This window comes from Ailuropoda melanoleuca, chromosome 7 (assembly GCF_002007445.2).
Source record: "Ailuropoda melanoleuca isolate Jingjing chromosome 7, ASM200744v2, whole genome shotgun sequence".
Classification (NCBI taxonomy): Eukaryota; Metazoa; Chordata; class Mammalia; order Carnivora; family Ursidae; genus Ailuropoda; species Ailuropoda melanoleuca.
Genome location: NC_048224.1, coordinates 25,746,239 through 25,761,022, shown reverse-complemented (window position 1 = coordinate 25,761,022; position 14,784 = coordinate 25,746,239). Strand labels below are relative to the sequence as shown.

Genomic DNA, 14,784 nt, shown 5'->3' with positions numbered 1-14,784 from the left:
TTCAAATGCAGTAGGGCGATGGTACTCTCTACTTCCTCCCCCTATGTCAGACTTTCAAACTGTGGTAGAGTGCTAGAGTGGCCCACCCTAAATCAAAGAGAATTTTGGTGTTAGGTGAAGAACAAACCCATTGTGTTCAATGCCCTCTCCCATTTCGCCAACAAATCCTCATTGAAATGACCAAATGCACCCTGTTCCATACCAACTCTAGAATCTCTAGAAGGTTGTCTCCGTTGTAAGGAAAATTTCAAGGCCCTGAGTGGAGACAGCTGAGCACAATGGAGCCACTCACTGCCTGCTGAGAGGGACCACTGAGTTTCACTTCCATTTCACCCCCATACAGAGATGAAGGTGGGCTTGCCGGGGGCGGGGATGACAAAATCCAAACTTTAGTGGCATCTTTGGAGTCTGTGTGGGGTGAGATGCTGTGGGCTGTAGAGCTGGCCTTAGCAGAGGGCTTGTGGAAGGGACAGTGTGCTGAGTGGGTTAGGGCAGTGCCAAAATTGCCCCCTTTCAAGGGCTGTGGGCTGGTTGGAGGGGGAGCCACTGCCCAACTGATCCCAGCCGGTGCCCAGGAAGCAAACAGAGATGAGAGAAATGGCAACAAAGGTCAGGCACAGGGAGTGTTTGACCCAAGTCATCACTTCTTTTTTGTTTTATGCCCTACTTAAGAACTCCTTACCTACTCCAAGATCATGAAATATTTCTGCTTTCTTCTAGAAGTTCTATTTTTTTTTTGAAGATTTTATTTATTTATTTATTTAGCGCAAACTGGAAGGGGGGCAGAGGGAGAGAGAGAATCTCACGCAGACTCCACCCTGAGCTGGAGCCGGAAGTGGGGTTCGATCTCACAACCCTATCATGACCTGGGCCGAAACCAAGAGTCGGTTGTTGAACTGACTGTGCCACCCAGGTGCCCCTCTTCTAGAAGTTCTAAAGTTTTAGCTCTTACAGTTAGTTTTAGCTCTTACATTCATTCTGATTATGGTGTGTGGTATGAAGTCAGGATTATAACTCTCTCTCCCGTTATCTGGCATATGAATGCCCAATTGCTCCAGTATCATTTCTGGAATTGGCTCTCTATATGTGGGCTCTCTATTCTGTTCCACTGATCTATACACATATTTATACACATATTTTACACTAATACAACCCTGTCTCGATTGCTGCAGCTTTTTATTAATTTTTTTTTAAGTAGGCTCCATGCCCAGTGTGGAGCCCAGTGTGGGGCTTGAACTCAAAACAGTTCAAGACCTGAGCCAACATCAAGAGTTGGACACTAACTGACTCAGCCACCCAGGTGCCCCTATAATAAATCTTGATATCAAGTAGTGTAAATCCTTTTATTCTTTTTCTTTTCAAAGTTCTTTTGTTCATTTTACTTTATTTTTTTGTTTTGTTCATTTTAAGTACTTTGCATTTCCACATAAATTTTAGAATCGGCTCATCAATTACTATAAAACAAACAACCTGCTGGGATTTTGATTGGGATTGTCATGAATACATAGATAAACTTGGGGGGAACTGACCTCTTAACTATATTGTGTTGCTGGTCCATCACCATAGTGTATCTTTCTGTTTATTTATATCCTCTTTAGTCTATGTTTTGTGGGGTATTTGTTCTGTATTTAGTTTTTTCTTCTTGTAATGTCTTTTTCAGATTTGGGGATCAACACTGGCCTTATAAAAGAAGTTGGAAAGGGCTCTCTCTACTATTTTCTGGAAGAGTTTGTATAGAATTAGTATTATTTCTTTCTTAAATATTTGCTACAAATCATTGGTGAAGCCATCTAGGCATGGAGGTGTTTTCATTCTTTTTTGGGGGAGGGAAGGTTTTCAATGACAAATTCAGCTTTATTGATAGATATGGAGCTCTTCAGATTGTTCTTTTCTTCTTCTGTGAGCTTTGGTAACTTATACCTTTAAGGAAATTTGTGTATTTCATTCACCGAAGTGGTGGAATTTATATGTGTGAGGTTGCTAATATTGTTATCCTTTAACTGAATGATGTCTAACGGTGACCCTTTATCATTTCCGATATTGTGCCTTCTAAAGGTTTATCAACACAGTTGATCCTCATTATTTGTGCATTCTGTATTTACGAAGTCACCTACTTGTTAAGATTCATTTGTAACCCTCAAATCAATACTTGCAACATTTTCAGTCATTGGAAAACATGTGCAGACGTTGAAAAATTTGCATTGCCCAACACATAAATTCCCAGTTGAGGCTGAACAAGGAGACGCCATGAGACAGTTCTCATACTGCAAACAAATGTCCTTTCCAGAGTCTATGTAGTCCCAGGTTTGGGGCATTTTTTTGTTTTCTGTTGGTGATTCTGCTGTTTAAAATGGCCCCCAAGTGAAGTGCTGAAGTGTTGTTTAGTGCCCCTAAATGCAAGAGGGCTGTGTTGTGCATTATGGAGAAAACTTATGTGTTGGATAAACTTTGTTCAGGCATGAGTTCGAGTGCTGTTGCCCATGAGTTCCTTGTTCATGAATCAACAGTATAAATTAAATAAGATGTCTTTAAACAAAGACACATAAAGCAAGGCTATTACTAATCCACCGACAAAAAAGTTGCAGCAAGATGGTACAGCCACTCTGGAAAACAGTATGGAGTTTCCTCAAGATGTTAAAAATAGAGTTATCCGGGGCGCCTGGGTGGCACAGCGGTTAAGCGTCTGCCTTCGGCTCAGGGCGTGATCCCGGCGTTATAGGATCGAGCCCCACATCAGGCTCCTCCGCTATGAGCCTGCTTCTTCCTCTCCTACTTCCCCTGCTTGTGTTCCCTCTCTCTCCGGCTGTCTCTATCTCTGTTGAATAAATAAAATAAAATCTTTAAAAAAAAAAAGATTTAAAAAAAATAGAGTTATCCTATGACCCAGCAATTGCACTACTAGGTAGTTACCCCAAAGATACAGATGTAGTGAAAAGAAGGGGCACCTGCACTCCAATGTTCATAGCAACAATGTCCACAATAGCCAAACTGTGGAAGGAGCCAAGATGTCCTTCAACAGATGAACAGATGAAGAAGATGTGGTCCATTTATACAATGGAATATTACTCAGCCATCAGAAAGGAAGTTTTTCCATCACCATTTATTGAAGAGATTGACTTTTTTTCCACCGGATATTCTTTCCTGCTTTGTCAAAGATTAGTTGACCATAGAGTTGAGGGTCCATTTCTGGGGTCTCTATTCTGTTCCTTTGATCTATGTGTCTGTTTTTGTGCCAGTACCATACTGGCTTGATGATTACAGATTTGTAATATAGCTTGAAGTCCGGAATTGTGATGCCTCCAGCTTCGATTTTCTTTTCAATATTACTTTGGCTATTTGTGGTCTTTTGTGGTTCCATACAAATTTTAGGATTATTTGTTCCGGCTCTGTGGAAAATGTTGATGGTATTCTGATAGGGATTGCATTGAATGTGTAGACTGCTTCAGGTGCTTCATGTACTTTGAAACTGTTTATTTATTTATGTATTTAGTTTTTAAGATTTTATTTATTTATTTGACGGAGAGAGAGACAGCCAGTGAGAGAGGAAACACAAGCAGGGGGAGTGGGAGAGGAAGAAGCAGGCTCCCAGCAGAGGAGCCTGATGTGGGGCTTGGTCCCAGGACCCCGGGACCATGCCCTGAGCCGAAGGCAGACGCTTAACAACTGAGCCACCCAGGCGCCCCGTGAAACTGTTTATTTGGAGCATAAACATTGAAAATTCTTGTATCATTTTGATAAATTAACTTATCATTATGAAAGGGCTCTATCTCTGTTAATATTCCTTCCTGTGAAATATAGTTTGATATTAATGTAGTCATTAAAGCTTTTTTAAATTAGTATTAGTAGATTCATCTAATTTCTACCCTTTAATATTTTTTCCTTGTTTCAGCAACATGGGATACTATTGTTTCCCATAGCAGAATGCAATTTGGCCTTTATGTTTCATAGAATTATAGCTTTATTGGCATAAAACTTGATTTTGAGGGGTGCCTGGATGGCTCAGTTGGCTAAGCATCTGCCTTTGGCTAGGTCATGATCCCAGGGTCCTGGGATCGAGCCCCACATCAGGCTCCTCACTCAGCAGCCTGCTTTTCCCTCTCCCTGTGCCCTTCTCCCCTGTTTGTGCTCTCTCTCAAATAAATAAATAAAATCTTTAAAAAATAATAAATTAAAAAAACTTGATTTTGATGTATTTTGAAGGTTATGTATATTGAGAAGTATAGAAATATATAAGATGAAATGTGTACACATATGCAAAAAATGTATACTTTTGCTTTACTGCAACATTTTTCACACTAAGCCCCTTGTAATTGAATGCTCTGTATATATAAAAATACAAACTTCATGTGAACAATGTGTGTCCTTGGATAAGTTATTTGACTCAGTTTTTGCCTCTGTAAAATGGGAATAGTAATAATACCTCCCTCGTACAATGATTGTGAAGATAAATGAGCTAATACACATAAAGTGCTTAGAACAGTTCTTTTTTTAAAAAAAATTATTTGAGACAGAGAGAGAGAGCATGTTCAAGAGTTGGGGGTGGCACAGAGGGAGAGAGAAACTTAAGCAGATTCCACACTGAACACGGAGACTGACAGGGCTCGATCTCATGACACTGAGATCAGGGCCCTGAGATCATGACCTGAGCCAAAACCTAGAGTTGGACACTCAACCAACTGTGCCACCCAGGCGCCCCAGAACCGTTCTTGACCCAGAATAAGCACTATAGAAACGTTTACCACTACTTCACCCTTTAACTTCTAACCAATCTGTTTCATTACATTAAAAATGGACAACTATAGATGACAAGATGTAGTTGTATCTTTCTTTTTATCCAGTCTGACAATATCTGTCTTTTAATTTGTGTTAGGCCATTTAAACTTGATCACTTTATTTTCAAATTTCTAGGGAACAAATACAAAAGTTGACCCCAATAGTAGGCCTTAAACTAAACCATGGTAAATTCCTAAAAGTAGAACCATTTAGTTAGTTAAATTTTCTGAGCATGACGTAATAAAACTAAAACTTAGTAACAAAAGGTTAACTGTAAAATTTTGAACCATTTATACATTTTTTAAAAAGTCCCTCCTAGAGCACTGAAAGGCAAAATCAAAGCAGATGTTCAGAGATGAATGACAATTAGAACACGAACTGTAATGTTTAAGAGTGTGGGGCATAGACATGAAGTCATGTGGCCGTCGTCCAAGTTCTGGCTCTGCTCCCTGCTGACTGTGATTCTGATCCAGGTGTTGATATAAAGATAATAATACCTATCTTGGAGGATTTTTATCCAACTAAATGAGATGACACTTAGCACTCTTTAAATGTCACTGTTTACACTGTGTATGTGACATTTCCTGATCACAATTTAGATATGTAAAAAGGGAACTCTTTCTCTGCCTAGATCAGGTCCAAATTCTACTGATGGTAGAAAACACACTTGAACACTGAAGGAAACTCAGTCACATCTACTTAGTCTCTTAGGGATTAATACTCAAGCAATCCAGAATCTTTCCTGGCTCTCTTCACATTTCTGGGTCAACTTCTCCAGACTCAGATTCCTGGGCAGGAGCATCTGGTAGAACCAGGGTCACATGCCTTCACACAAGCTTTCAGAAAAAAAAAATAGAGAAATGAATGTCTACCCTCTTGCAGCTTCCATCATTAGGTACAAGATCTTTTATGCTCAGATAGAGACATCTCCACAAGCTGAACAGACTAAACCCAGCAAATGTTGACCAGATCTCTCTTTCCAGAAAAAGGCACTTTGTTTTTGTCCTAAAATCTGTTTCCCCACAATGTGCTGCATCCCGTGACTCAGCCTTTCTCAATCTGAGCTCTTACATTGTTATAAAGTCTTCCCCATAGTTTAAGACTCAAACTATGCTTTAAGCCCTTCAGGCTTTGGCTCTCGCTCTGCAGAGGTTTTTAGAACAAAAAATTCACTGTAGTAGCTCCACGGGTAGAAAGCCATAGCAACTAGAAATTAAAAACCTTGGCAGAAAATCTCCTTATTTTATCCTGTTATACTCTCTTTATTACTGTTGTTAGAAAATATATGGGATGCAGCCAAAGCTGTACTTAAAGGAAAATACACAGTATAATAAATATGAGCATAAGCTTTAAGTTAGGCCTGGGTTCAAAATGTCCCTGCTCTGTTACTTGCCAGCCATGTGACCTTGGAGAAATTCTTTAATTTCAAGGCTTAGTTGCATCAACTATAAATGATATTAATAATAAAAAAATAATAATACAGTTTGGTACACCTGGGTGGCTCAGTTGGTTAAGTGTCTGCCTTTGGCTCAAGCCATCATCCCAGAGCCCATGGGATGGAGCTCCATGTCCCAATCCCTCTGCTTGTGTGCTCTCTCTCTTGCTGACAAATAAATAAATAGATAAATAAATAAATAAGTAATCTTAAAAAATAATATTACAGTTTATCTTTGAACAGCATGGTGGTTAGGGGCACTGACCACCCCCACACAGTAGAAAATCTGTGTATATCTTTTGACTCTCCAAAAACTTAACTACTAGTAGCCTACCACTGACCAGAAGTCTTACCAATAACACAGTCGGTTAACACACATTCTATATGTGATATAATATATACTGTGTTCTTACAATAAAGTAAGCCAGAGAAAAGAAAATGTTTTTAAGAAAATCATAAAGAAGAGAAACTACATTTATAGTAATGTACCCTATTCATAAAAAAAAAAATCCATGTGTAAGTGAACCCACTCAGTTCAAACTTGTGTTGTTCAAGGTCAACTGTATTTGCTTCATAAAGGGGTTGTGAGAATTGCGTGAGATAATTCCTTTAAAGCACTTAGTACTATGCCTGTGTGAAAGGAATCCTTGGACAATCTTGAGAAAGTGGTTCAAGAAACTTTTTGGTCATTCTTGGCCACTTGTCACATGGCCGTTCTTCCAGCAGAAACTGTCAGGAGAAGAGTGTGATACCCAAGGCTCAAGCTGGGTTGGTCCCATGTGATAACAGAGGTAAGACATAACTGAGCATGGAGTGTTTTCTTAGATTTTACATTTTGCTGATTTGCAGTATAGTATTCCTGATAACATATAGACCAAGTTTATCTCTCACCGCTCCAAATGAGAGAGAAAAGCTGTAGTTAGATGACATCACTGTCAATCTTGGACAAGCAAGAGGAAGGTCAGAAGGTAGAAGGGAGAGAAGTAGTCACCACATCATCTCCACAGAGCTAAACTGTAGGTGAGCCTCTTACTGCCCTCCCTTCCTAAGAAAGGGAACTCATCTGAAAGCCAGTAAGGAAACTTCACCATCAAAGGGCCGAGAAAAGTGTATAGTGACTTATTCTTACTTAATCCTTTGATTTGAAACTAAAGGGACTTTAAGGAAAATCCCTTCTTACTGATACCTGTATTGTTATAAATTGAATGCTTGTGTCCCTCTAAAATTCATATGTTGAAACCTAATCCCCTGGATGATGGTATTTGGAGGTGGGCCTTTGGGCGGTGATTAGGTTCTGAGGGTGGAGTCCCCATGAATGGGACTAGTGCCCTTATAAGAGACCTGAGAGAGTTCTCTCTTCCCTCTGCCATGTGAGCACACAACTAGAAGTCAGACTGCAGCTCAGAAGAGGGCCCTCACTAGAACCCGACCTGCTAGCACCCTGATCTTAGACTTCCAGCATCCAGAACTGTGAGAAATAGGTTTCTGTTGTTGATAAGCCATGCAGTTGATGGTACTTTGTTATAGGAGCCCAACCTGACTTACACAAGTCTCCTAGAATTCTGAGCCTTATGTTTACTAAGTTACAGAAACAATCCTATTACCTAATTTGGGGCCTGGAGAGAGAAGGCTGTTCCTTGACCTTCGATTAAAAAAATGCCTCTAAAATGGCCTGAAACATGACTGATGGTCAATAAATCTTAAATATTATTATACTACTTACTTTATTTTTTTTTAAAAGATTTTACCTATTTATTCGACAGAGATAGAGACAGCCAGCGAGAGAGGGAACACAAGCAGGGGGAGTGGGAGAGCAAGAAGCAGGCTCATAGCGGAGGAGCCTGATGTGGGGCTCAATACCACAACGCCGGGATCACGCCCTGAGCCGAAGGCAGACGCTTAACTGCTGTGCCACCCGGGCGCCCCTATACTACTTACTTTAAAAGAAAAAAAAATAAACTAAGTGTTGGGTGAAAGGAGCTAGAAAAATTTTAAAAAATTAAGAAAAGAACCATAAACAAATATTGAACTATAGCTAATGAATGAATACTAAAGTATTTGGGGGCAAATGTATTGATGATTACAACTTACTTTGAAACACATAAAAAAAATAAGATGGATGGATAGGTGAATAAATAGCAATAAAGCAAATATAGCAAAATGTTCATTGAAGAACCTCAATGGTGAGTATATGGATTTTCACTTTCAAATTGCAAGGTTGAAATCCATAATAAAGTGTTTAAAAATTAATTGAATATAGAAATTCATATAGTTAAAAACAGAAAATTATGCATTAGAAAACAGAAAAAGAACAGAATTGAAAATATACCCCAGAGCTGGAAAGCATATCAAACAGACACAACTCTAAAAAATCAATCAATAAAAAAGTCTAAAGATGGAGAGAAAACTCAAATGTACTACATTAGTAATAAAAAAAAAGGAGGAGATAATCTCTTTTCAGGAGTGCTCAGATAAATAAAATTGTCAACCCTCCACTAGTTTTTCTGGATTGGGCAATGTTCTAGGAAAATACAAATTACTAAAGTTTATTTAAAAGAGAAAAAAATCCGGGGCGCCTGGGTGGCACAGCAGTTAAGCATCTGCCTTCGGCTCAGGGCGTGATCCTGGCCTTACGGGATCGAGTCCCACATCAGGCTCCTCCGCTATGAGCCTGCTTCTTCCTCTCCCACTCCCCCTGCTTGTGTTCCCTCTCTCGCTGGCTGTCTCTATCTCTGTCGAATAAATAAATAAAATCTTAAAAAAAATAAAATAAAAGAGAAAAAATCTAAAAGAACCAATATAGGCATTTGTAAAAAGGGAAAATACTACTGCTTACCCAAATACTGACGGACCCAGAATAGGTTTGTAGCCAAGTCCTATCAAACCTTTGAGAGACAGGTGATTCTTCTATCTTTTATATGTTCTAAGACATAGAAAACCTCCCCTGTTCATTTATTTTTTTAAACATATTTTATTTATTTATTTGACATAAAGAGAGAGAGAGAAAAAGCCAAGCAGGGGTAGTGGCAGGCCGAGGGAGAAACCGGTTACCCGCAGAGCGGGGCAGCCGGATGTGGGACTCTATCCCAGAATGCTGAAATCCTGACCTGAGCCGAAGGCAGTCACTTAACCAACTGAGCCACCCAGGCGCCCTCACCTGTTCATTTAATGGAGCCAGAATGATCCTGATTGCAAAATCTTAAAAGTATAGCAAATACAAGAAACCATAGTGCAACATCATTTATGACTATAAATGCTAGAGCCAGCAAATTGAATCTAGTAGTGTATTATTATGACCAAATAAAATTTATTTCAAGGGTATAAGGATGGTTTCATATTAAATATATTCACAATTTATATTAATAAGTCAAAGAAAAACATAAACAGATGCTAAATATATCTTTGATATAATTCAATACCCATTACTGAGTTTAAAAATAAAACTAACTCTTATTTTCCCTCAGCAGAATAAAGGGAAGCCCCTTCAAGCAAACAGTAAGACATGTCATACTTGAACATGTCATGCTTAACAGTAAAAGGATGGACATTCCCATTAAAGTCAAGAACGTAACAAGGTTTCCAGCTATCACCACTGTTATTCGACTTTGTTCTGGGAGTTCTAGCCAATACTAGGACAACAGGAAGACGTAAGAGGTGTAAATATTGGAAGGGAGAGAGAAGAAACTATAAGCTTCCCCCTGGAAAAACCTAAGAAAACCCATTAAATTAACATAAAATTTAAAAAATGATAGGTCCAAAAAAAAAAACATTTAAAAAAATCAATAGCGGGGTGCCTGGGTGGCTCAGTTGGTCAAGCACTCTACTCGATTTCGGCGGAGGCGGGGATCTCGGGGTAGGGAGACGGTGCCCCACACGGGTCTGCTCAGGGTCTCTCCCTCTGCCTCCACGCCTTCTCTGGCCACCTGTGTGTGCGTCCGCGCGCTGTCGCGCGAAGAACTAGTAGCTTTTCCCCATAGCATCCATAACCAGTTAGACTCTATCTTTGGGGGCACGTTGAGAATAGCAACGACAACACCGCATTTTAAAAGCACTCAGGTATGGACTTACTTCCGTAGACACAGGACCACGTTCATTTTATTTTGAGGACTATATCCCTTCCTCACAAGAACGGCCCGGGCCGTCGCAGCAGCAAAGCGCATACTCACTCCTCCGAGGGCCGCTCGCTCCTTGCGGCTGCGGCGCGTGAGCTGATCCAGGGGGGCTCCCCCAGCTGCGCAGACGGTCTCCAGCGCGGCTGCCTGAGGGCGGCGTTTGTGTGAGTCAAGAAGGTGCAGAGGGCCCGGACGCGTTCTCCATCGGGGTGGGGAGAGACGCTGGAAAATGGAGGCGTGAAGGGCCAGGAGGGGACCCAGGACGCGAGCGGGGTCAGGAAGGAAGGAGCGCGCCGGCGTCGCCTCCAGAGCGTGAAGCCGAGAGACCCTCGCCATCTTGGGCGCCGCGCCCGCGTGAGTGGGCCGACGCTGCCCCATGTCCTCCTCCTCTGACTCTCCATTGTCCTGGACGACTGTGCTATCTTCTCTTTGCTCCGCTTCCTTCCCTAGGTTGACTTGGCTCTGCTGTCCCTCGGGGAGGCGGGCCTGCCTGTGACAGCAACGGCCCCCTCGTCCTCAGGTGTGTGCCTGGGCTCAGCAAACGGCGGGACGGCGGCGCGGACGACATGGCGGTGCCTGCAGTGCCCGCGCGTGTCCCGGGAACCACCTCACCGCTGTGGGCTTACAGCTCCCACCCGCACTCTCCCTGCACTTTCTTACACTCCGCGCGCACCTCTGTAGCTAGTCCCCTATCCAGCCTTCCTCAAATGATCGTAATCGCGGGGGCCACGTGTTTTTCTGCTGGGCCGGGACCAACATGGAAGCTCACCTGCGGGCTCAGGAAAGCAGCTACTCACATCTCCAGCGGAGCTCGCTGCCAGGTCGGTAGGGGGAAGACAGCTGAGGGGGTACTCAGGGAAAGGGTAGCATGTCACCTGATTACCTGGCAGGGTTCTGGCCAAGCTGGGGCTTCCATCCCACAGGAAAGTGCCAAACCCGCAGAGACAGTAGAGACATACCAAAGCTGAAACCAGGTTCCTGAACTTACCCTCACGGGGCTGTGAGGGCTCTGTGTGGACAGAGCAGGGATCCTGCCCCAATTAGATAGAGATCTTCCTACAGAGAAAGGTCTAGAAGGATTCTTGACTCACTGGTAGAAGCAGGGAGAGGAAGGTGCATTGTGGGTAACTTTTTCCTTTGTTTATGTTTCCAGGTATTTTGGAGAATGCACGTGTTATTTTTTGTAATGAGAAAACAATACAGTGGACTTCAGTTTGGAAAAAAAAAAAACTGTTTGGAGTTGGGGACAGGGCTGTTAGCATGCTTCTCCACATGAAGGCTTCCTCCCTTACCCTTACCTCCCACGAGCCTAAGTTTTTGAGAACCTAACTCGACCTTAGACTTTGCATGTACTATCTCTGCACACCATTTTGCTGTGGGCCTCTGAGAGACCAAGATGAAAAGCACTGCCTAAACTGTCATTAAAAGTGCTAGAGAGCTTTGTCAATTACTCTCATGATTCCTGTTGCTCTTTGGACTTGTTTATCAGACCCCACCTAGAGTGCCTGCCTTGTCAGTCTGACCTGATATTGAACCTAGTTCACTCTGCCCACCCCCTGGTGTCCACCCTCTTGGAGTTCTCCCTCATGGCTGGCTCCACCCTGAGCAGCACAAATCGTGCCCCGTTGCCTTGTGCCAGAGAAAGCCCAGACCTGGCCTCAGGCCTTGGCTTTGCCCTGACTTGGCTGCGCGACCCTGGGACAGTACTTCTGCTCTCTGGGACTGTTTCCCTCTACGTACAAAGTGGAAATCCACCCTCCAGCTCTAAGATTGCTGGTTTGGGGAAAGGAATTTCCCTAGGAATGATGCCTCTGCTGTCCCTTCCCCTCAGCTGGCAGGGCTCACAACTCAGGCCTCTTCCACAGCTAGCAGGCAGGGGGAGAGGAGTATTCTGGAGCCGGGCCTCCCATCCCTTTGAGAAATACAGCAGCCTCTGTGTGGGTGTGGGGGTTTGGCTCCCACCAGCCCAGGGCTGAGGGAAAACCATTAAACCAAAAGAAGGAAAATAAAATGTCTTCTATGGATTTTGTGTCAAGGCCATTAGCATTGTTGGCAGGCTTAACTTTCTTCCCATGGTGGAATTGAAACAGGCCGAGGCTAAACCCTGAGAATGGAGGCCAGGTCCAGGGGAAGCCTGGCACCTGGCCTGGCTCAGTCGATGTCTCCTCAGTAGAGTCCAGGATGTTCACAGGATGGAGGGAGAGGAACCACAGTTTGATAACGAGATCAGCGGATGATCTCCAATCAAAGGTCTCTCTTGACACTGAAGTTTGATGCACACCAGAGCTATCCAGGTCAGTGAGAAGAACCAAGACGGCAAGGCAGAGGCTCTGGATGCCATTCTGGCCTAACATCCAAGGCCAGCACATCTGATATGCCTGATACCTCCCCTTCCTAACTTGTCAGCTCCCTCTTCTGTCACTGGGACCCACGCAAAGCTTCTGTACCTTGGTTCAAACTGTACCTTTTACCGAAAATGCATCTCGTAAAGTCATCTGGCAAAGCCTTCCTATTTCTCTCAGGTCCAACTCAAATCAAACCCTCTCTAAGAAGCCTTCTGTCTTCTCCTTTCTCTCCTCCTCCTAACTCCTCCCAAGGCACACTAGACAGTGTACAGACCACAACTGTACAGACTACAATTAGATTACCTACCCCTGTCTTGTATAGGCAAACCATAACTAACGGCTGTGCCACTCAGGAGATCTTAGTTGACAAACCTTCTTACCAGAAACAAATGTCCCAAAGCTTGTATTGAAGATGTCCTAGTGACTGTGACTGATGCCAATAGTGACACCATGCCAAGCTCACCAATTCACTGAGAAGTGAGCCTAGGCTGGAGGAGGCCAGAGAGGCCTTTGTGTTGGATGTCGGATTGAAGTTTTAAAATAACCCCGGAAGAGGCCTGAGAAATGAAGTGAGGCTGTTTGGATAACTGGAGGTAATACTGATGATATGGACGCAGATGATGTTGATACAGGGTTCTACCGCTTAACTGCAGACAGGGGTCCTCCTAGCACAGCTAAGGGCAGTTCCTAGAAATGTAAAACTGTTTTTGTGTTTACACCCTAACAGGCTGAGCCTGCCAAAAATTCGTTTTATCTTGAGGCAAATGCTGTTGGTGGCCTTTGCCTTCCTACTTGCCTTCCTGGACTTTGACTCGGCTTTGGCAGCCGAGTGTACAGACCCTGACTAGCTAGCTATAGTCATGCTGCTCCCCGGGGCCGGTCGTCTAGGGCCAGGAATACCACCTGATCCTGACCCAGGAAGCACGAGGGACAACTGCTGAGGGATTTCTGAGAGATCGTTTTCTTACTCATAAGAGGCACTGGTAGCGAAAAGAAAGGCACTTGTGACTCTTGTCTTTCTTCTTGCTCAGAGTGCTGTGCTTGAAGCTCAGCTTAGAGCTGAGACAACCACCAGGAAACCATGACATAGCTGAGATCTACCGCGGACACAAAATGAAGAGGTGGTGGCGTGAGTGACATACCTGTGCTGTCCCTGTGCTACAGAAGAATGGTGACCTGGGGGAGATCAACCATTCAGTGTCATCCAATGACAAGCCTTAAGCCCGGGTCCTCTGTCCTGGAGCTCCGGGAAGCTCCCTGATAGAGCTGGTTCCGAAGTGAGGCATCCAGGAAGCAAGGAGAATCTTCCTTGAGTTGGCCTCTTTCTTTTTGCACTAATGGATTTCAATTTCCTGCACTCATCACAGACTCTCCTCTTTGTTCCCATTTTTGCTCTTGGTATAACAAACATATTATTAGTCACTTTGGGTAATTCCCTTTGTCAGTAGGTCAGCCTTCAGAGCACCCCCGTGGTGGTTACAGGGCTCTGGTGACTGACAGGTGTAACACCTCCAGGTGTGTGCCCAGCCCGAGGGCAGGGCATTCCTGTGTGCTCCCAGGTTAAACTGGTTTGGGGGCTAAAATGGCCTGTTAGAGAGATGCACACTTCCCAGGGGACACATCTGGCAGAAGGCCTCTTCTAGGAAAAGGGTTATTTCCTGAGAGAAATCCATTCCATCAGGTTGAGGTGGGACCAGAGCTCCCCTACCTTTCCTTCTCTCTGCCACAGAGGTGGGCGTATGACTCTCTTGGGGTCCATTCCTGCCCAATTACTTTCTGTAGACTGGACAGGGAGCAATTTCATTTGTTTTTCTAGTATCTTGGTTTCATTATCTATGGCCATAGGAGCCTCTGGATCTTTCTCTGGGAACTATTTTTCTTTTCTTTTCTTTTCTTTTATTTTTTTAAAGATTTTATTTATTTATTTGACAGAGATAGAGATAGCCAGCGAGAGAGGGAACACAAGCAGGGGGAGTGGGAGAGGAAGAAGCAGGCTCATAGCAGAGGAGCCCGATATGGGGCTCGATCCCACAACGCCGGGATCACGCCCTGAGCCGAAGGCAGACGCTTAACCGCTGTGCCACCCAGGCGCCCCTGGGAACTATTTTTCATGTGGTTA

At 43.5% G+C, this 14,784-nt stretch overlaps 1 long non-coding RNA gene across 1 annotated transcript; it reads left to right on the top strand.

Annotated features, from left to right (window-relative positions):
• Nucleotides 1-10,437: 10,437 nt before the first annotated feature.
• Nucleotides 10,438-12,069, top strand: LOC109489568. Its single transcript, XR_002142598.2, has 3 exons — nucleotides 10,438-10,484; nucleotides 10,771-11,141; nucleotides 11,474-12,069. It is a non-coding gene; the product is annotated as an uncharacterized LOC109489568 (long non-coding RNA).
• The last annotated feature ends 2,715 nt before the right edge of the window (nucleotides 12,070-14,784 follow it).